This window comes from Bos indicus, chromosome 24, assembly GCF_029378745.1.
Source record: "Bos indicus isolate NIAB-ARS_2022 breed Sahiwal x Tharparkar chromosome 24, NIAB-ARS_B.indTharparkar_mat_pri_1.0, whole genome shotgun sequence".
NCBI classification, from domain to species: Eukaryota; Metazoa; Chordata; class Mammalia; order Artiodactyla; family Bovidae; genus Bos; species Bos indicus.
The window spans coordinates 4,724,311-4,746,666 of NC_091783.1; positions in this window are offsets into that span (position 1 = coordinate 4,724,311).

The following is a 22,356-nucleotide window of genomic DNA, read 5'->3' on the forward strand; positions in this document are numbered from 1 at the left end:
TCCCGTGGTGTCCAGTTAGAGGAACATCAGCTGCTCCCCATCAGCCCGGCAACCTCGGGTGGCAGGTTTGCCCGTGAACGTGAAGGTCCGGGAGATGTAGTGCTGCAGGGAGAATGAAGTCCCTTCAAGTGCCCCGGATCTGCAGTTGGTACTTTGCACAGCAGAAGGCATTTTGCTGATATGATTAGTTTAAGGATTTGGAGATGAGGAGATTATCCTAGATTATTGGGGGGGGGGGGCATTGGCAGTGTAATTACCAGGGTTCTGACAAGCATAAAAGGGGGCAGAAGAGGAGGCCGGGCTGATACCTGGTGAGAAGGATGCTACCTGCAGAGGCTGACTGTGAAGATGGAGGACGGCGAGGAGGAAGAGGAGTGTTCCATGTTGTCCCTGACTCTGTGAAATTCCTTTGAGAACCTCAAGCCCTTTGTCTTTACAGTCGTAGCCCTCAGGTTCCTGGGAAAGAGGAGGGTAAGGCAGTGAGCATGCTAGAAAGGAGCCGGGGAAGCAAAGTGCCCCCTTCCCTCAGCATTGAGGACCGAAAGCCAAGGCTGAGCATGACTCTGAGCCCACGGGCTGAGCCCGTTTTATCTTCTCATTCCCCTGGCGTGTCTGCATTTGGACCATGACCCAGTTGTGGAGGACCCTTCAGAGAACCCTCTTGGGTCTCTGATCACCGGGAACATTGGGCCTGGAGGAATTTTATGAACTCAGAGGAATGACCAATTCTACTGAAATGATGGCAGGAGTGTTTTTAAAGGACATGGTACTGCATGCTTCCCATCTTCTGCGCCAACACCAGCCACTCAGCTTGTCCACACAGGCCCTCAGCTGGTCCATGAGACCAAAGTTCAAGCCCATCTGAAAATTTAGCTCAATCCATTGACTTAAGGGAGCTTCCCCGATGGCTCACCAGGTAAACAATCTGCCTGCAAAGCAGGGGATACAGGAGACTTGGGTTGGATCTCTTGGTTGGGGAGATCTCCTTAAGGGCATGGCGACCCACTCCAGTATTCTTGCCTGGAGAATCCCACGGACAGAGGAGCCTGGCAGGCTACAGTCCCTGGGGTCTCAAAGAGTCGGACACGACTGAGCACACTGCTTTAAGGCCGAGGTGCCTCAGTTTGCCGTGTGACTCTTTAGGAGTCGCTGGTCTCTTTGTCCTGCAGTCTGGAAAAAGGAGCTTTTTTTTTTTTTTTTTTTTAAGAGTAGAAATAAGATGCACAATAAATTAATGCACTCGAATCATCCCAAGACCATCCCTCTCTCCCCCTGCTCTGTGGAAAAAACATCTTCCATGAAACTGGTCCCTGTGCCAAAATGGTTGGGGACCACTGCCCCATAGCACCCAAAACAGGACCCTATATACAATAGACATTGTTTAGTCAGTCAGTTGAGTTGCTCAGTCATGTCTGACTCTTTGTGATGCCATGGACTGCGGCACACCAAGCTTTCCTGTCCATCACCAACTTCCAGAGCTTGCTCAACTCATGTCCATCAAGTCGGTGATGCCATACAACCATCTCATCCTCTGTTGTCCCCTTCTCCTCCTGCCTTCAATCTTTCCCAACACTGGGTCTTTTCCAATGAGTCAGTTCTTCACTATTAAATGAATAAATAAGTGATAAACATAAGCTCAACTGAGATTCTTTACAGTATTACTACTGATAATAATAATGATAGCAACAGCTAATGCATATTAAAATCTTGACACATACTAGGCACTTAATAAAAAAAAAAAAGGAGCTTTGTAACCGTTCCTTCCTCCCATCTCAGCGGGTGAGTGCAGACGCCCCCTGCAGCTGCCTGGTTAAAAGCGCTCATTGCAGCTCCTCGCCTCTTCTCGCCATGAATTTAGCACTCTCAATAAACTTTATCTTGCCTTTTATGTGGTTGCTCCTGACTCTCTTCTGTTGTCACCAGAGACACCTTTTCAGTTGCTTTTACATCTTTTCTAATTACTCCCCACTGTGGTGTGGAGACTCTGTTTGGATCTTTCCTGAAAGCTGGTGATTCTCCTCCGCCCCCTGCGATGACATTGTACTGGAATGGCCTTTTAGAGAGAGTCTCTGGGCAAAACTTCACATGTCCTTCCTGCCCTGTGTCTTGGGCTCCTGTTCTCCACACACCTGAGGGCACAAACCTCTATCTTAGAAACATGCTTCAGCTCCTGATGAAACCTAAACTGACACCTATGCCACTGTTCACCGGGCACTTTGCAGTTTGCTTCCCGTCCGTGTATTCTGACAGCTTAGCTGGAAAGCTGTGCGTCCTCACAAAGACTTCACATTCTTTGTCAGGAGGGCCTGCAACTTACACTTAAGATGCTTCCAATCCTGGTACTGTAATGGGTGCTGAGGATTCAGTCCACAGACATCGGACTGAGCTTCAGCACCCCCGCTGTGGCTGTTTCACTGTGTGATGTTTTAAACTTTTATTTATCTATTTTTGGCTGCACCGAGTCTTTGTTGCTGCGAACAGGCTTTCTCTAGTCGGGGCTAAGGGGGCTACTCTTCACTGTGGTGCGTGGGCTTCTCATCGCAGTGGCTTCTCTTGTTTCGGAGTACAGGCTCGAGGCACGCAAGCTTCAGTAGTTATGGCACATGAGCTTTGTTGCATGTGGAGTCTTTCTGGACCAGGGATCGAACCCGTGTTCTTCGCATTGGCAGGCACATACCTAACCACTGGACCACCAGGGAAGGCCCTGCTGTGTGGTTAAAGGAGACAGCACATCCCCCAAAGAGGATTCCCCGACTCCACATCCTGCAAAGGGGCCACTGGTTGATCCAGTCTGACTGACTACCACGGCACAAGTTACTCTACTTTAGAACAAGTTGGGTCTACTCCCGAATCTGAGTTCTTGGCATCAGGTCTTTGGACAGACCACTCAAGTGTCTTCAGGTAGTATGAAGCCACACTTCATCACTAACTGTGTAGTTCTTTCACAGTGCACCCCAGAAAGAAGCCGATTAGAGTAATCTACAAGGACAGTTAACTTTAATGTGGTCCTGGTGGCAAACGCATCCTTTGGAATCCAGTCACATAAGCTACACAGCCATGGCTGTTTTGGGAGCGTCGAGTCTCTGGTGTGTGTTTTTTTTTTCATTGCTCCCAGTGTCTCTACGTGGCTTATGCTGGCCTGCAGCAAGTTATGTCACATTTTCTTATCTCAGAGTTTATATTGAAATTCCATATTTCACGAAGAGTATTATTGGTAGGTGTCCTGTAACACAAGTGCCCCAGGATCAAAGAAGTTTGTCATATATTTCCTAGGGCCTCTCCTGCTCTAAAATGCATTGCCTGACTCAGCTGAGTTGCCTGACTTAGCCTGGTGTTGGAGTAGCCGATGGAGACCATGAACCAAATGAAAGTTACGGCTGAGACATTAATCTCTCACTGCCGTGGTACCAGCAAGAGGCTAACCCAGAGAAAGCACAGCCCCTGTTCTATTTTCCTCCATGAAACATCGCACTGGTCATAGTTCAGGTGGATCAGCACAGATGTGGGGGTCCTCCTGTTGTAGAGGGAGCCCCAACAAAAGACTCTGGCAGTTTTATGCCTAGGACTGTGGGAGCCAAGGAGGGGCTGGGATCAGAAGTCCTGATGATAAAGTCAGCGTGCAGAAAGCCTCAAGTCTCCTCCTCCCCTCCTGCTAGAAGGTCACTCCTGGACATTGGCCTGGATCATCAGAATTGCAGCCTGTGACTTCTCACAGCCCGTGCCTGCAATTGCTCAGCGTTCAGCCTTGAAGCTGTTCCTTAACTTTGTTTCTAACTCTCTAGCTATTTCTGTTCCTTTAATGGCTAATGCCACAGTTGGAGGGCGAGACTTCCCTTCAGTGCAAAGGTATTTGGAGAAGTTACAAAACATTTTCCTGAGGAATGCCTATGATTGCTTCTAATTGTTTCTTCCCTGAATTGCTGTAGTTGAAAAGTTTTTAAAAAATATATACTATTGGATTTCCCTGGTGGTACAGTGGATAAGAATCTGCCTGCCAGACCAGTCCAAGTTCTATGCATGAAACAGGGCAGTCAAAGCTGGTGCACTGGGACAACCCGAGGGATGGAATAGGGATAGAGATGAGAGGGGGCTTTGGGACGGAGGGACACGTGTGCACCCAGGGCTGATTCATGTCAACGTATGACAAAAGCCACCACGATCAGTTCAGTTCAGTGGCTCAGTTGTGTCTGACTCTTCGCAATGCCATGGACTGCAGCATTCTAGGCCTCCCTGTCCATCACCAACTCCCAGAGTCTACTCAAATTCATGCCCATCAAGCTGGTGATGCCATCCAACCATCTCATCCTCTGTCGTCCCCTTCTCTTCCTGCCTTCAATCTTTCCCAGCATCAGGGTCTTTTCCAAGAAGTCAGTTCTTTGCATCAGGTGGCCAAAGTATTGGAGTTTCAGCTTCAGCATAAGTCCTTTGAATGAATATTCAAGATTGATTTCCTTTAGGATGGACTGGTTGGATCTCCTTGCAGTCCAAGGGACTCTCCATGATATTGTAAAGTAATTAGCCTCCAATTATAAGAAATAATTTAAAAAGAAAAGAATCTGCCTGCCAAAGCAGGGGACATGGGTTCGATCCTTGGTCCGGGAAGACTCCACATGCCAAGGAGCAGTTAAGCCCGTGGGCCACCACCACTGAGCCTTGAGAGTCTTAGCACCCATGCTCTGCACGCAGAGAAGTCACCACAGTGAGAAATCTGCACATCGCAATGTGAGTGCGCAACACTTGCCGTGCACAGAGAAGCCCGAGTGCAGTGGTGAAGACCCAGCACAGCCCAGATAAATAAATAAGTATAGTTTTACAATTTAAAAAATAGAAGTGCTATCTTCATATATATGCACTCTGCTGATTCTCTACATGTGATAACTAGACGGACTCTCTCCTACCAGCCAGGGTCATGGCCAGTGTCTCCCTCACTGCACACACCCTCTTTACACAGCCTGGGGTCTGCGGTAATATAAGCTCCAGTGGCCGTATTTTCTAAGCTGAAATTGGGGACACATGGCCCTGCCAGGGTGACTGTATGTATGGGTACACAGGACATAATATTTCTTTCCCAGAAAACCTGAGGCATATGGTCTCCATATGTACAGAATCTATGGCCTCTCACGCGTCTGTTTGCTGATGAATTTCTCATCACATGAATATGTAACAATAGTAATGTGATTTTTATAGCCTCGCTGTCAGGGCCTTTCCATTTGGAAAAGATATTCATCATTTCTGTTTATGGCCAAATTACTTCTCTCAATTTTGTGGCCAGCCTGACATGATAAGTCATGTATCTTGGTTTTGATGTTCTTCAGTGAGTATATTTTCTTACTTCTATTTAGGGATCTGTGCTCTGTCTAGGCAAAAAAAAAAAAAAAAATTGCTGTGTGTGTTCATTTGTTCTGAAAATGTTTGTGGAGGAGGCTGCTTGATGGGGAATCAGTGTGGGGAGTGATTTCAGGGGAGTGTGGGGAGGAAGAACTAGGAAAGAGGATTAAAGTTTACGAAGTTCTCTCTCTGCTGGAGTCAGCAAACACGGGCATTCTCAAAGGCAGGAAAAGTGAGGAATGAAGGGAGGTTGAGGACACAGCAGGACAATGGAAACCGTCATGGTGTGGAAGGTGTTTCCAAGCATCCCCTCCTCAGCCTGCTCCCAGGTGGCTAACTGAGAAACCAAATAAATAGTTGACTTTCACCTACAGTAGAGCCAGGAGATGGGGCAAATGCTGATGACACCTGGTTAATGAAGTGTGTTTGAGTTAAGAAATGAGCATGGCGAGGATTTACTAATATTCATAAAAATCCTGAAAGCAGTAACTGATGACATTCTGGTAGATACGATCACTCCAAAGTAAGCAAGAGGTGATGTATTTGACTGAAATAATGAAAACAAGACGTTCCTAAAAGAAAAATGATCCCTTGGAGCAGTTAAACTAAATTGGACGCGATGCAGCTTGTTAAGGTGATGGGTGGAAGTGCGGTGATTGGCAGGCCTTGTCCATTACGTTGACCTTCAGACGGACACGAGAGCCAGGCTTGAAGCACCAAAGAGACTGATGAATGGGACAGGGAGCCCTTAATATTTTTCTCTTCGTTAGGGAGTTTTAAATGAAATATAAGCTCCATTTTAAAAATCCTTTGGTTTTTGGCAACAATTCTCTAGATCTATTTCCAATTTAGTCTTATTTCACCACCAGGAAAGTGAAAAGTGAAAGTGAAAGTCGCTTAGTCATGTCCGACTCTGCAACCCTGTGGACTATACAGTCCATGGATTTCTCCAGGCCAGAATACTGGAGTGGGTAGCTTTCCCTTCTCCAGGGGATCTTCCCAACCCAGGGATCGAACCCAGGTCTCCAGCATTGCAGGCAGATTCTTTACCAGCTAAATCACAAGGGAAGCCCAAGAATACTGGAGTGGGTAGCTTTCTCTTCTCCAGGGGATCTTCCCAACCCAGGGATTGAACCCAGGTCTCCCACATTGCAGGTAGATTCTTTACCAGCTGAACCACCAGGGAAGCCCATCCAGGCCACATAGGTAATTTTTTTTCTCCATCTCTTCTTCTGTGCAGAGAAATAGTCGCACCTTTCATAAAACTTCTGAGGTGTTTCCTGTTCCCACTGATGGACAAAGTCCCCCACAGGTGTGCCTGCCCTGTGCCTGCTTCGCCTGCTGTGGTGGTGGTTACCCCAGGTCCCCAGGTGTCATCCTCGGTGCTCCCTAGCTCTCAGCACCTCTGTTAGTTCTGACCCCCTCCTCACCCTGGTGATTGCTTTCACAGTTGTCAAGTTTCTGCTTGTGTGCAGCCTCCTTGGGAAAATCTCTGACTCTCAGCTGAGGGTGGGTCAACCGCTGTGGACTCTCGCATGCTCTGAGTCTTTCGTTTTTAAAAAAATTATTTATGTATTTTATTTTATTTTATTTATGTATTTTAATTGAAGGATAATTTACAATATTGTGAGGGCTTTTGCCATACACCAACATGAATCGACCATAAATATACATGCGTCCTGTCCATCCTGAGCGCCCCCACCGCCTCCCTCCCCACCTCACTCCTCTGGCTTGTCCCAGAGCACTGGATTTGGGTGCCCTGCACGGTGCATCGAACACGCACTGGTCGTCTATTTCACATATGGTAATGGGTGTATTTCAGTGCTATCCTTTGCAGTTTTCCATGCGATTATGTACTCTTGTCAACATGCGTCTGCCTCACCAGACCAAACCCTGCAAAGTCAGGGGACCATCTTTACCTCTCCCAAGTTTTACTCTGGTGTTAGACAGCATTGCCTGGGCTGGAGTGCCCATCGTGAGCTGGCGAGGAGGGTGGTGTAGAGAGGTACTCATGGCCTGGGGCGTGTCAGCTCAGTGAATACCTAGGAGGGAGGCGCTGTTACAACCCACTTGGTTCAGACGAGGACGCTGAAGCGTGCAGAAGGTAAGTAGTCAGTAAATGTGGACGGATATCAGTGGTGAAGCCCGCTCAGTCTGTCTCCACAGGTTGACTCCCCTGACTTTCTGACTGTGATGCAATTCAAGACAAGAAACTCCCTCCCAGACCTTCCTCCTTGATTTTATGCCCTCTTTTCACAGGACTGCAGCCATACTTAGTTGTGCTTTTAAGACTGAGCTCCATCCCTCCCTCCATCCATCTATCCACCCATGGACCATCCCTGTCTCTTTTCTTTCCATCTGTCCTTCCATCCTCTCTCTAAACATTTTCAAAACCTAATACATGGTTTATTAATACTAGGTATTACTAATACTAGGTGTACTAGGTAATACTAATAGAAGGTGCCATGGTTAGTGCTGGAGCTGAGAAACAATAGTTCCTGTGTAGACATATTTATACATAAATGTATAAATTTATATATAAATATTAACCTCTCTATACTTATCTCTATACCAATCTAAATACGTATTTTATCAATGTAGACCAGTTAATATCTATCTCTCTGTCTGTCTCTATCATCGATCTGTTTAGCATCTGAATACACACACGCATTCAGATCAGTAGTAGGAAGCATGATGGAAGTTTTAACCAATTATTATGGCCATCCAGAAGACTGAGGTTATTAAATGATTGGAAAAGTGCAGGAGGGCAAAGCTTATGGAGGAGCTAACCTCTGGATCTGGAAGGATAACCATGAATTTGGCAGAAAGATAAGTAGAGAAGAATGTTGAAGTGGGGCTCCTATGGGTTTGTGCTCTATGTGTGTGCATCCAGGTGTGTGCACATGTGTGTGCATATGCATGTATCACATGTGTACCCACATGTGTGCACATACAACTGATGTCCCAGAGAATGTGTCAATGGGCCGAGTTTTCATGCAGATTAGGATTTTGGAAGTCTGAGAAAGCTGCAGAGGGCAGGAGCCTGTACTGGGGACAACTGCCCAGTTAAGGCTGAGGAAGCCCCAGAGAGTCATGTGCATCCCAGTGGCCCCCTCGCTGCAGACCCTGAGGCGTGCAAACCCCTGCAGAGCTCCACCACAGCAGGTGGTCCGTTTCAGTGCCCCCCACCCAGTCCTCACATGTGACCGATGCCCTGGCCTTGGAGTCAGTGGTCCCCTAACCCCGCTGACCCTCACTCTCCTCATCAGTAAACTGGGATTGAGAAGTACCTGCCTTTGAAGCCGGTAGAGAAATGCCTCGCAGTTTCTGGCTTAGTCGGGACTGACGTCCTCACTGAATGGTGGTAGGGACATGTGCTCTGGGCCCCTGGTTCCCTGGCAGACAAGCTGTGTGACACTGACTGAGACAGGTAACCTCTCTGGGTCTTGGCTGCCCCCCAGGTATAAGGAGGAAGACCCCCGCCCAGCGTGGGGCTCGAGGGTGAGGGAGCTGCCCAGGTCGGTCCTTGCACTGCTGCCTGCCACCCAGTGAGCGCGGCGTCGGCACTGCCGTGATACTGCCCTGGGAGCAAAGTCTGGCTTCACAGATTGACTTGTGGACCAGCGGCCAGACCTAGAAAACCCTTGCCCTGTGATCTTCTTGCTTCCGGTATGATGATGCTTGAGTCTTTTTTTCCCTTGTTGCAGATAATTTCTGCATATTTTATTTACATAGCACCTATCAGTTGATTCTGGTGTGCTGAGACAAGTGAGCTTTTCTTAGTTCTATAACAGTATTTTTGTTCTAAGCCATGGAGAAGGCGAGACTGACTCTGATGGTGAGACCAGTCTGACCCTGCAGGCTCATGCTGGCCTGCCACCCTTGGGGATCCCTTGTCTGTCCAGCCTTGGGTGCCTTCCAAGTTGAAAGCCACCTGCGTTCCTATTTATCTCAGGAAAGGCACTTCAGGAGTGTCTCCCTGGAAAGGGGGAGACTTGAGTTACTGTGTTCCCTGCGGTTGTGCTTCCAAGTGGCCAGGTCATGCTCCTGCCAGAGGTGACTGTTCCTGGAACAAAACCTGGGTGTCTTCCTTCAAGAATGAATGCAGGGTCTCACTACCCAGAGCCAAACCCAAGGAAGGCAACTTATTACTTCTGCTTTTTTTAAAATTTAATTTTTATTTTATTTTTTTTACACCAAAGACATTTTGTATTGGGGTATAGCCAATTAACAATCTTATGATAGTTTTAGGTGAACAGTGAAGGGACCCAGCCATACATATACATGTATCCATTCTCCCCCAAACCCCTCTCCCATCCACACTTCTGCTTTTAATAAAAACATATATCTTTTGGAATCTGGCCTCAGGTGTAGCATTATTTCAGGACTTAAGAAAAAACTAGGGGCAGGCCACACAACCTGGAATGAGTTACAATGGAATCTGAGGTACAGAGTGCGATTAAATGGCTTGAATAAGGCTTTAAAGTTAGGAGATCTTTTCCTTTGATTACATAATTGTTTATCCGCTGTATCCAGCATAAATTTGAGCTGCTGCTCCATGACCTGGGGAGAGAAATCCAATTTGATCTCTTTTTATGCAGCATGTTCATTTTCACAGGGAGATTCAATTATTCCCTCACTTATGAGGCTATAAATGAGTTTGCTGGGCTGGTTCCTGACACCAGCACTCGCTCTCATCATTATTCAGATGAGTTTTCACTTTTCTAAACTGGTCTTCTGCCTACTGCTCTTGGAGCCTGGCCAGCACTGGGGAAAAGGATTAAATAATCCTTCCCTCACCACTTCCTACATGTTGTGCTATTTTGTTCTCTCCCAAATGTCATCCTCTGCTCACATGCACGTTTTCCACGGGCGAGGCTCTCAGACGTCTCTGCGGCTGGTCGCTCTGTGGACGGCGGGGCTGTGCAAGGACCCGCAGAGCGGAAGGTCCTCTGTGCAGAGGCTGAGCTGGGGCCCTGAGCTGATCCCATCCCAGGAGTGCAGAAATCACTGTTTGTCCACACACAGACCCATTTGCTCTTTGGGAAGCAGAGGCAGAGAGAATCAGTGGGAATAAATTCCAAGGTGTGCCTGCTAAGTCAGTTGTGTCCGAACTCTTTGTGACCCCATGGACTGTAGCCTGCCAGACTCCTCTGTCCATGGGATTTTCCAGGCAAGAATACTGGAGTGGGTTGCCATATCCTTCTCCAGGGAATCTTCCTGACCCAGGGATCGAACCCCTGTTTCTTATATCTACCTGCATTGGTAGGCAGGTTCTTTACCACTAGCACCACTTGGGAAGCCATAAATTCCAAGGACAGGAAGACAAAATAAGGGCCCCTGGTACAGTGAGTGGGTGGTTCCACCAGCTGCAGGAGCCCTCGGACGTGACTGGTTCTGCGGGCTCTTCCTTCACTGTCATGATGGTCTTGCCCGGACATACTCGAGATTCCACCTTGAAGACCGGGGTCAGAGGGCGGGGGCTGCTGCCTCTTCAATTTTAGGTGTGAGGTGTGATGAGCGCAAACTGTACCTTCCTGCATGGCTCAGGGGTAAAGAACCTGCCTGCCAATGCCTGAGCCGCAGGCTTGATCCCTGAGTTGGGAAGATCCCCTGGAGGAGGAAATGGCAAACCTCTCCAGTATTCTTGCGGCGGAAATCCCATAGACGGAGGAGCCTGGGGGGCTACAGTGAACGGGGTCGCAAAGGACATGCAAAGAGGACATGGGGACATGACTGAGTGACTTACACACACATACCCCTTTCTGCCTGTGGATCCTGGGAGGAGGGTTCAGTGCAAGGAGGAGGAAGAGGGGGAGGAGTGTAAGGAGGGCAGCTGGGCAAGCGCCTGTCCTCCCCCACCGACAGGGACTCTTCTCACCTCCAGTGTCTCCGTCTGGTTGGAGCGCCGCCAGGCAGAGTCCCGCCCCCCAGACACCTCCCTGGATCTCCAGCTGGCTCACTGCCAAATCACGTGGGCCGTGAACCAGCCTTGGTCTGGCACCTCCGCTGGGGTTTCTTCCCGCGGCTCTCCTCTCCTCACTGGCATTTTCCCTCTCTTTAGTGAGAAGAGCTCTGCCCAGAGTCTGCCTTTCTTGTTGCTCACCTGGTCCCCAGCTTGAGCTGCTCATCCTCGCCAGGAGAGCTCTGAGCTCTTTGCCTGGTGGAGCCCTCATCCACCAGCTGTACCCAAGCCTCTCTGGGTAATGTCCAGGCCAGCATGGGCTCAGGACGTGTGCCAGGTGGCCAGAGTCTCTATGGGTGATGCCCAGGCTGGCATGGGTTCAGGACAGGTGCCAGGTGCTGCATCCTGCAGCCCAGATTCTGAATGGGAGCCTAACCCTTGGCTTCTCTCATCCTGAGGATTCAAAGAAGCATTAAATAGGTCGGGGACTTTTGTAAATACAGACAACCCCATGCAGAAGCTGCAAAACTGTGTAAAGGTGACAACAAATTTGTGAGCATCGCCTGAGGGAGCCCCGAGGAAGGGACGCACAGCTCAAGGAAGGGATGCGCAGCCCCGAGGAAGGGACGCACAGCCCCGACGAAGGGACGCACAGCTCAAGGAAGGGACCCACAGCCCCGAGGAAGGGATGCGCAGCCCCGAGGAAGGGACGTACAGCTCAAGGAAAGGACGCATGCACTGAGGAAGGGACGCACAGCTCAAGGAAGGGACGCACAGCCCCGAGGAAGGGACGCGCAGCCCGGAGGAAGGGACGCACAGCTCAAGGAAGGGACGCACAGCCCCGAGGAAGGGACGCACAGCTCAAGGAAGGGACGCACAGCCCTGAGGAAGGGAGGCGAAGCTCAAGGAAGGGACCCACAGGCCCAAGGAAGGGACGCACAACTCGAGGAAGGGACGTGCAGCCCCGAGGAAGGGAGGCACAGCCCGGAGGAAGGGACGCACAGCCCCGAGGAAGGGACGCACAGCTCACTGGCAGCAGGCGCGGGTGGGGGCGCCCAGCGGATGGGCCTTGGGGAAGCTGGTGATAGACAGGGAAGCCTGGCGTGCTGCAGTCCGTGGGGTCGCAAAGAGTCGGACAGGACTGAGTGACTGACCGGAACTGGAGGCCTTCCCGGGGAGAGGAGGTGGGGCACGGGAGCAGGCACGTGGGAGCAGTCAGGCGCAGGAGGAGTCAGATGAGGAGACCGGGCAGAGCCTTGGTGGGAGAGAGGCATCTGGAGCAGGAGGAGGCCCAGGCTGTGCCCGCTCCAAGTGTCAGGCTCAGGCCTGCGTCCTCAGACCAGAGACCCGAGGAGGTGGTCCCCGCTGGTGCCAGTGTCAGTTTCGAGGGCTAAAGTCACACTCTTCGTACAACATGGCTGCGCATCCATTTGTGACATCCTCAGACGTCTCCAGTCACTGACGAACATCCCCCGGCTGCGGGCAAAGTGGCCCTGTTTAGGACACGATTCGAGTCCAGAGTTTTTGCCAGGAGGGAGTCATCCCCTTGGGAGCGGTGGGGTGATGCTCTGCCCCTGGTCCTGGGGGAGGGCAGGAGTCTGTCCCCGCGTGTGGACAGATACTGGACGGGCTTTCCTGCTGCTGCCCTCGGGGGACAAGCGGAGCGTGGTGCAGGGAGCGTGGTGCGGAGCCTTAGGTGGGGATTTACACTGGGACTGTGTCCTCAGGAGGCCCCAGGACTGGGGTGAACGCCCCAGCGAGCCTCACTGTGGTGTGGACCTTGGTGTATTCTGTGCCCCAGGGTCTCGGTGAGTCAGGCTGTTTTCCCAGCGCTGAAGGTGCCTTAGAGGAATGTATCTGACCGACACTGACCTCTCCAAGTTGGAGGGACCTGTGGGAGTTTAGCCACTTTCACTGTCTGCGATTCCAGGGCCCCGGGACCACCCTGACGTTTGCCTGATTAATGCTTCGGGGACACACGCCTGTGAATGCAGAGTGGGGAGGCTTGGGATGTAATTAAGCACACATCTGTCTTGGATGTGTGCCCAGATGCTCTGTGATGGGTGAATCCGAAAATCAACACCAACAGCGGAAGATGGATAGGGTAGCACTAATGAACTCCATAATCATTGCTTGTGAGACAAAACTCAGCTTTGCAGGATTCCCAAGGGTCATGTGCCCTTGGGATGCCCAGGAGCCAGGGTGTGCGAATCCGTGGGGAATGAGCCGGCATTGCCGGCTGGGACCCTCGCCCAGTCACCCAGGCAGGGGGTGCTGCTGAGCTCAGAGCCCGGGGAAGAGAGCAGACACCCCAGGGAGAGGGAGGCAGGCCCGGTCTCCCCCAGCTCAGTTCTCTTCCGACGGAGGCCTCCTGACTTCTCTGAGCCCCTGTTTCCTCTTCTCCCATGAATCGCGCATCCCTGATGGTCGTGGAGGTGAGGTGCGCATGGAAAGCACATTGTGAGCTGTGCCAGGCTCCCCGGACAGTGGCCACGGTGCTGGCATCGGCTGCCCGCCCTGGTCAGGGAGGAAGAGGCCGGTCGTTCTTTACAGTGGGCAGCCCTCCCTGGGACCCTGGGTGGGGTCCATCTACAAGCCAGGAGCCCCGCAATGTTCTGGGAATAAGGGATGAGGTGTGGGCACAGGATTCTCCCCAGATGGAGAGGTTGGGGGGCGAGGGGTGGGTCTGAAAGGGTCAGAAAAACCTCACCACCCATCCTGTGTTTGTGCCGCTGCACTGGGATCAGTCAGAGCAGGTGGGAAAGTGTCGGGGCGTGCAGGGCTGGAGCCCACATGCGGTGTTTGCAGAAACTCTTGTGAGTCCCTGAGGTGCCCTGGGCATCTGAGGGCCTCCACCAAGCGATTGCTCAGACCTGCGCTGTGAGCAGGGCCCTTGGGCAGGAAGTCCAGACGGACCTACGGCTGGAGGGAGACCGGGGACCCTCTGGGGCTGCAGAGCATCTCTGCAACGTCTGTGTTTGGGCCCCACTCGACGCCTCCTTCCCCCTCCTCCATACAAGTTCTTCCATCCTCTCTCTTTGCTATTGTGATAAAATGATAAAGCAGACATTTCACCACTGTAAACATTTAAATTGATAATACAGGGGCATCAGTTATATTCACACCGCTGCTGTGCAACCAGTACCTCTGTTTCCAAAACTCTCTTTTTTTAGCACTGCAAAGAAAGCCACTAACCAGGAAGCAGTGACTCCCGCCCCCCAACTCCACCCTGCTGCCTTCACGGTAACCTCGAGTCCACATCTGTCTCCATGAATTTGCCAATTCTAGTTTTTTCGACAAGTAGAATCGTACACATTAAAAGATATTTGCTCCTTAGAAGAAAAGCTATGACCAACCTAGACAGCATATTGAAAAGCAGAGACATTACTTTGCCCACAAAGGTCCATCTAGTCAAGGCTATGGTTTCCCCAGTAGTCATATATGGATGTGAGAGTTGGACCATAAAGAAATCTGAGCACCAAAGAATTGATGCTTTTGAACTGTGGTATTGGAGAAGAATCTTGAGAGTCCCTTGGACTGTAAGGAGATCCAACCAGTCCTTCCTAAAGGAAATCAGTCCTGAATATTCATTGGAAGGACTGATGCTGAAGCTGAAACTCCAATACTTTGACCACCTGATGTGAAGAACTGACTCATTTGAAAAGACCCTGATGCTGAGACAGATTGAAAGAGGGAAAAGAAGGGGATGACAGAGGATCAGATGGTTGAATAGCATCACTGATTCAATAGACATGAGTCTGAGTGAACTCCCGGAGTTGGTGATGGACAGGGAGACCTGGCGTGCTGCAGTCCATAGGGTCACAAAGAGTTGGACATGAATGAACTGAAGTTGGAGCGACTGAACTGAACTGAGAATCCTGCACTGAGTGACCCTCATGCCTGGCTTGAGTCACTTGGTGTATTGTTTCAAGGCTCATCCATCTTGTTGCATTTTTCAGTTCTTTCTTCTTTTCTGTGACTGCAGAACATTCTGTTGTGTGGACAGAGTGTGTTGTTTACCCATTAGTGTGTGACGGACACTTGGGTTGTCTCCACTGTTTGGCTGCTGCGACTCATTCTGAGACAATCATTGGGATACAGGGAGCAGAGTCCCTGTGGCAGTTCTCTGGGGTCCCTGCCCAGGGGTGCAGATTCTGGGGTATTTGCTAATCATGAGGTTAGTGTTTGGATCTGCTGCTCTTTCCTTGGTTCCTTCAGCCTGGAGCCTCCAGAGGAGAGGCTTCATGGGGAGGGTGGTCCCAGCCACATGCGCCAAGGCAGGGCCTGCTGATGGCACTGCCTACCCAGGTCCTGATCCAGTTGGTGCCTCGGAATTCCTGGAGTGGCTTGGTGAGGGGGTGGCTGCCCAATATAAGCCACGAGACTGGCTCCTTTGGACTTCAGGCCAGAGATGATGAAGACCTTTAACCAGGCAGGACATTGCAGACGGAGACCACAGAGGTGCTGAGAGACAGGCTTACCTTGATCCTTAGTGGCTCTCAGATGGGGTCCCAGAGTTCAGATGACATCCTTTGCCTCTCAGAGGAGGCTGATGGGCCCCCAGGGGATGGTTCTTCATTCCAGGATCATCCCCATTTGAATGGTGATCTCCCCTTCCCTGGTGCAGCAGGACACAGGCCAGCCTGAGGCTGAGGAGCCCCTGGGTGGGTGGTGATCGATCTGGTCAAAGGGAGGTGGGCAGAGGAGCCTAGAAGTGGAGACACCACACAGTAACCTGGAAACAAGCCGAGGGTGGGTGACGCATTCGGAATCCATTTCCCCCAGGGGCCTCCTTGTCCACCTGTGGGTCCTTACTGCTCTGCATATTTTCTACTAAATCCTATCCCAGTGCAGACTTGAGTCTCTTGTCCCTGCAGATGGAGGGAGTCTAATCAAACCATGCACAGCCCCGGCACACTCAGGCACACGCTCACACGCACATGCACACACCCTTTCACCTCTGAACTTGCCGGATCACCAGGCTGTGATCAGCCAGCCCTGCCCTTCAACACCTCAGCCCTGACTCATGCAGCCTCTTGGCAACTGGCTCCTGTAAATTACTCGTGTGCTTGTTTCATCATCAGGTTGTAGGCCTGCATGACACACACTGAAAGAGCAAGCGTCAAAATCACGCTGAAAACTTAGGCTGCAGAGAGTGCCAAACTGGGAAGTAAAAGCAGAACTCACAAAAGTTGAATTAGAAAATCTGGACAGTTGCTTTCAGTTATCTCTGGACTGAGATGGGGAGGTGTAAATAAAATGTGGATAATGGAGTCGGTTATTTGTTCAAAATAACTGGTAATCCAGTCTTTGTTTGCTCCCAAACACTCAGTGTTTATCTGCCATTGGTGGTGGTTTAGTCACTAAGTCGTGTCCGGCTCTTTACAACCCCGTGGACTATAGTCCGCTAGGCTCCTCTGTCCATGGGATTCTCCAGGCAAGAATGCTGGAGTGGGTAGTCATTTCCTTCTCCAGGGGATCTTCCCGATGCGGAGATAGAACCCGGATCTCCTGCATTGCAGGCAGGTGATTTACCAACCGAGCTATGAGGGAAGCCCTTATCTGTCATTATATATTGTTAAAACCCAAAGAACAGTGACACAAAGAATGAGCCCTAATGCTAACTACAGACTTGGGTGATAGTACTGTGTCGGTCGTGGCTTGTCCACTGTGACAAGTGTGCCACCCTGGGCAGGATGCTGGTGGCGGGGCTGTGTGCATGTACATTGGTCCAGGTGCTACGTGGGACCTCTCTGTGCTTTTTCCTCAATTTTGCTGTGAACCTAAAATCACTCCAGAACTTATTAATATCAAACTTACTAGTATTAGAAAAAGGAAACTGTATCTTCCTTCCCGCTCCCTTTTAAATGTATGGATCAGAGATTAAACAGTGGTATTAAATGATGGCAGATATTAAGAGATGCTGTGAAGACTTCACTGGGGATGAGATTGCATGCCCATCACTGCAATCCTGCCGGCTGGGCAGGCCCCTGGAACCCTGTGCTTTGAGCTCAGTTGTGCTCACTGTGACCCCATGGACTGTAGCCTGCCAGGCTCCTCTGTCCATGGGATTTCCCTTGTGAGAATACAACAGTGGTTTGCCATTTCCTTCTGCAGAGGATCTTCCCGACCCAGGGATCAAACCCACGTCTCCTGCACTGCAGGCAGGTTCTTTACCGTCTGAGCCACCAGGAAGGCCCTGGTGTTCTGAGACTCTGGCTTATGATACAGATGGTCTCAGCCTCAATGGGCTCAAAGATCTAAGGTCCCCATATGCTCTGGTCCAGTATTTTATCATCTGGATTTGTAACCCAATCCAGGTTTGGCTGGCTGTTCACTGCTCATACACCAATATTGAGAGAAAAAGTGTCAGTAGAAAATAAGTTCTTTTAATCAGCAAAGCCAGCAATCTGGGAGGATGGTGGACTCATGTCCAGAGACCAACTCCAAAGATTCTGCTCAGCCAGGATAAATTTTAAAGGGAAAATTGGAGGGAAAAGAACCCCAGTGAATCATGGAGGCAGGGGAGTGGGTTCTGCCTCCTTCTCCACTGCTCCAGACTGGCCAGCTGTCTCTTCAGAGAGAGATCTTGCCTGAGTGATCTGCCTGCAGGATTGCTTATGGAGGTGGAGAGCTGGCTTTCTTTTTACCCAGGAAAAGAATCAACAGTTTAGACAATGCATGGTGTGGATTCAGGAGAGTGTAATTTAGCAGTTTCAATTGTCTAGAGATCACATGCCTAGAGTTAGGTTTTTTTTAAAGGTTAGAGGCATTTTGGCTAAGATCAAGTAGTATGGGGGCTTCCCAGATGGCAAAGTGGAAAAGAATCTGCCTACTAATGCAAGAGACGCAGGTTCCAGCCCTGGGTCTGGAAGATCCCCTGCAGACAGAAATGGCAACCCACTCCAGTATTCTTGCCTGGGAAATCCATGGACAGAGGAGCCTGGCAGGCTACGGTCCATGGGGTCGCAAAGAGTTGGCTACGACTCAGCAACTGAGCACAAGGGTAGAGGGGACAGAAATAGGCAAACAGGAGAGGGACAAAGCAGCTGTTCTCACATCACTGAAATCTGGCTCCTTCATCACGGGAGCCAGAGAGAGGAGGGTGACACCTGAGCCCAGGTTCTGGGGTCAAGACTGTCTTCTGCATTTTCTGATGTGCATCCTGGACAAAGTTGCATCCTCTCTCTCCCAGCCTCAGCTTCCACAATTTTGAACTGGGCTTAATAACACTCATTGCATGGTTATTGTGAGGATTATTCAGAAGATACAAAAATATGCCTTTCTGGACCATCAGCACTGTTTTTCTTGAGTTTCTGCACTCTACACGCTCAGAATGATGGTGGAGGGAATTCTCAAGCCTCAGAAGTGACCGTCTGCTTTCACGTGGACCTTAACCTGGATTGTGGCCTCTTTCAGGATGTCCTTGAACCACTGGAGAGATGGCTGTGATGTTTTAGCACATTCTTAAAATTATCTCTGAAGTGTCAGGTGCATTTTCAGGAAATGTTGCTGTGGTCCCTTTTAGACATTCTCCAATATTCTGTTGCTTCTGCTGCTGCTAAGTTGCATCAGTGGTATCCGACTCTGTGCGACCCCACAGATGGCAGCCCACCAGGCTCCCCCGTCCCTGGGACTCTCCAGGCAAGATCACTGGAGTGGGTTGCCATTTCCTTCTCCAATGCATGAAAATGAAAAGTGAAAGTGAAGTCGCTCAGTCGTGTCCGACTCCTAGCGACACCATGGACTGCAGCCCACCAGGCTCCTCCATCCATGGGATTTCCCAGGCAAGAGTACTGGAGTGGGGTGCCATTGCCTTCTCCGAGCCTCCCAGGTAGCATGGGGAATTCAGAGGCTTTCAGCCACTCTTGCTGGGGAGTTGGTTCTGCTTGATTAAGGAATGTCTCCATTTCAGCCCACCTTTTAGCTTATTATTTGGTGGTGCTGGTTTAGTCACTAAGTCGTGTCCAACTCTTGTGACCCCATGGACTGTAGCCCACCAGGCTCCTCTGTCTATGTGATTTTCCAGGCAAGAGTACTGAAGTGGGTTGCAGTTTCCTTCTCCAGGGGGATCTTCCCAACTCAGGGATCAAACCTGTGTCTCCTGCTTTGCAGGATGATTCTTAACCACTGAGGCACCCAGGAAGCCCCATGTTTCGATTGAACTAATTTTCCAATAACTAGATACAGATGACAAACCTCTATCACCCAGATTGATTCATGTATGTCTTATTCCATTTCTGATCAAGGTGGCAGATCATGAAACTCAGTCTGCAGGTGTGCAGTAAACAGTGTAATTAACTATCAAATGTGAAGTTCATATCATTTCCTATAAAAATTCATTTGGATTTACAACAGCTGCTATTACTCTTCTCCAGCTGGCATGCTGCCTCAAATTCCACATCTAACTAGGCAGTGAGAGCATTTGAATCAGGTGGGTAGTTCATTATATTATGTACGTATGAAGGCACTTTGGAAGAATATAAAAGGGCCATTAAAATGTATTAAATTCAAAAGGTTTAGATGGCTTTTCTGTTTATTCAAATGCAGTAAATGATAGACTGAAATCGTAGTTGTTAGGGACTAAACATTTCCTCCTCTATGAGCACCTTCATATATTTGCATTTAGCAAGTCACAGGACATCAATAAAATATTTAAGAAAACATAAATTAAGCCCAGATAGCTTATTTCTCTTTTGGAGTTTTGTATATTGCCTAGAGAATGTGTGTGTGTGTGTGTGTGTGTGTGTGTGTGTGTGTGTGCGCGCGTTTTGAATACACTCACTGTCCTGCCTGGTTGGGCAAAATATATTAGTAGAAGGTTGTTCCTTACAGGAAAAGATAAAATACACAGGAAGGCAGTTCTTCAGTTTAGAAGGTTAGAACTTTAAAACATATTTTATTTATGTATTTGGCTGGGCTGAGTCTTTGTTGCTGTGAGTGCGCTTTCTCTGCTTGCGGTGGAGCAGGGGCTACTCTGTAGTTGCCATGCACAGGCTTCTCTTCGCAGCGGCTTCTCTTGTTATGGCTCATGGACCCTAGGCGGCAAGTTCAGTAGTTGCAGAACATGGGCTCAATAGATGTGGCACATGGGCTTCGTTGCCCCTCCGGCGTGTGGAATCTTCCTGGACCAGGGATCGAACCTGTGTCCTCTGAATCGGCAGGCTGATTCTTAACCACTGTATCACCAGGGAAGTCCACGAGGGTTGGAATTTTTAATCTTTTTGTTTGTTTGTTCTTCGGTAGATCTGGAGAACTGGAGAGGTAATGGAGGTGCAGATACCTGGTATAGATTTTAGATATTTCTCTCTCCCCACCTCCCTCATCTCTCCAACTTTCCCTGTTGAAACTACATAAGTTTGACAAAACTGCAAGCTCCTTGAAGGCAGGAACTATGCCTTAAACGAGTGCTTTTGTTGTTGTTCAGTTGCTAAGTCATGTCCGACTCTTTGTGACCACATGGACTGCAGCACAGCAGACTTCCCTGTCCTTCACCACCTCCCGTCCATTGAGTCGGTGATGCCATGCAATCGTCTTATCCTCTGTCAGTTTCTTCTCCTCCTGCCTTCAATCTTTCCCAGCATCAGGGTCTTTTCCAAGGAGTCAGCTCTTTGTATCAGGTGTCCAAATTATTGGAGCTTCAGCATTAGTCCTTTCAGTGAATATTCAGGGTTGATTTCTTTTAGGATTGACTGTTTTGATCCACAAGGAGCTTAATAGATATATTTTCATTTCAGGTTGCAGGAAGTCAGCTTTTTTTTTTTTTTAATATTCATTTTCCTTAGTTCCTTGGGCCCATCATTATAATGTTTGATGCTTTTAAGTGGGGCTGGCATCCCTGGTACCCGTAAGATCACAGGTCAATGATATTTAAAAAGTAAAACATGGCCTATTATTAGGCATGGCTTTGAGTTAAAACATCTCCTTTGAGAGGGCATCTGGCTTTATTTTTCTAGTTCTATGGGAGGGTAGGGACTGAAGAGGGGCCTGCCTGCTCTGCCTCACCTCACTAGCATCATGCCAGGGGCTTAAGCCTCCTTTAAATGTGAAATTGCACTTTTAATTCAGTTTTCTCATTTAATATGAAAACAGACTACACAGAGCTCAGTGTTCTCAGTTCCTGCTGTTGACCGGTTATCAGGTTAATCCTCGGAAATGGAAATTGCTTTCCCCTGGTTTTCTGACTGCTGCTGCTGTTGCTAAGTCGCTTCAGTTGTGTCCGACTCTGTGCGACCCCATAGACGACAGCCCACCAGGCTCCCCTGTCCCTGGGATTCTCCAGGCAAGAACACTGGAGTGGGTTGCCATTTCCTTCTCCAATGCATGAAAGTGAAAAGTGAGAGTGAAGTCGCTCAGTCATGTCCGACTCTTTGCGACCCCATGGACTGCAGCCCACCAGGCTCCTCCATCCATGGGATTTTTCAGGCAAGAGTACTGGAGTGGGGTGCCATTGCCTTCTCCAGGTTTTCTAACTGAATAGACGTAAAAGAGAAAAAGAGATACAGCTCTAGGGGAGGCTCCTTGGAGCCCGTGCAAGAGCTTTCCTGTTTCCCGATCTCCCTTCTGATGCCAAACAGGGCCCTGGGGGTGCTCCTGGGCACAGGGGCCTCTTTGTTCCCCATTTTTCGTATGTGAGACTCCAGCCTCCATGACCTTTTCTGAGTTCCAAAGGGCAGAATCAGTTCAGTTCAGTCACTCAGTCGTGTCCGGCTCTTTCTGACCCCATGAACCACAGCATGACAAGCCTCTCTGTCTATCACCAACTCCCAGAGTCTACCCAAACCATGTCCATTGAATCGGTGATGCCATCCAACCATCTCATCCTCTGTCATTCCCTTCTCCTCCTCCCTTCAATCTTTCCCAGCATCAGGGTCTTTTCAAATGAGTCAGCTCTTCGCATCAGGTGGCCAAAGTATTGGAGTTTCAGCTTCAACATCAGTCCTTCCAATGAACACCCAGGACTGATCTCCTTTAGGAAGGACTGGTTGGATCTCCTTGCAGTCCAAGGGACTCTCAAGAGTCTTCTCCAACACCACAGTTCAAAAGCATCAATTCTTCGGCTCTCAGCTTTCTTTATAGTCCAACTCTCACATCCATACATGACCACTGGAAAACCTTGACTA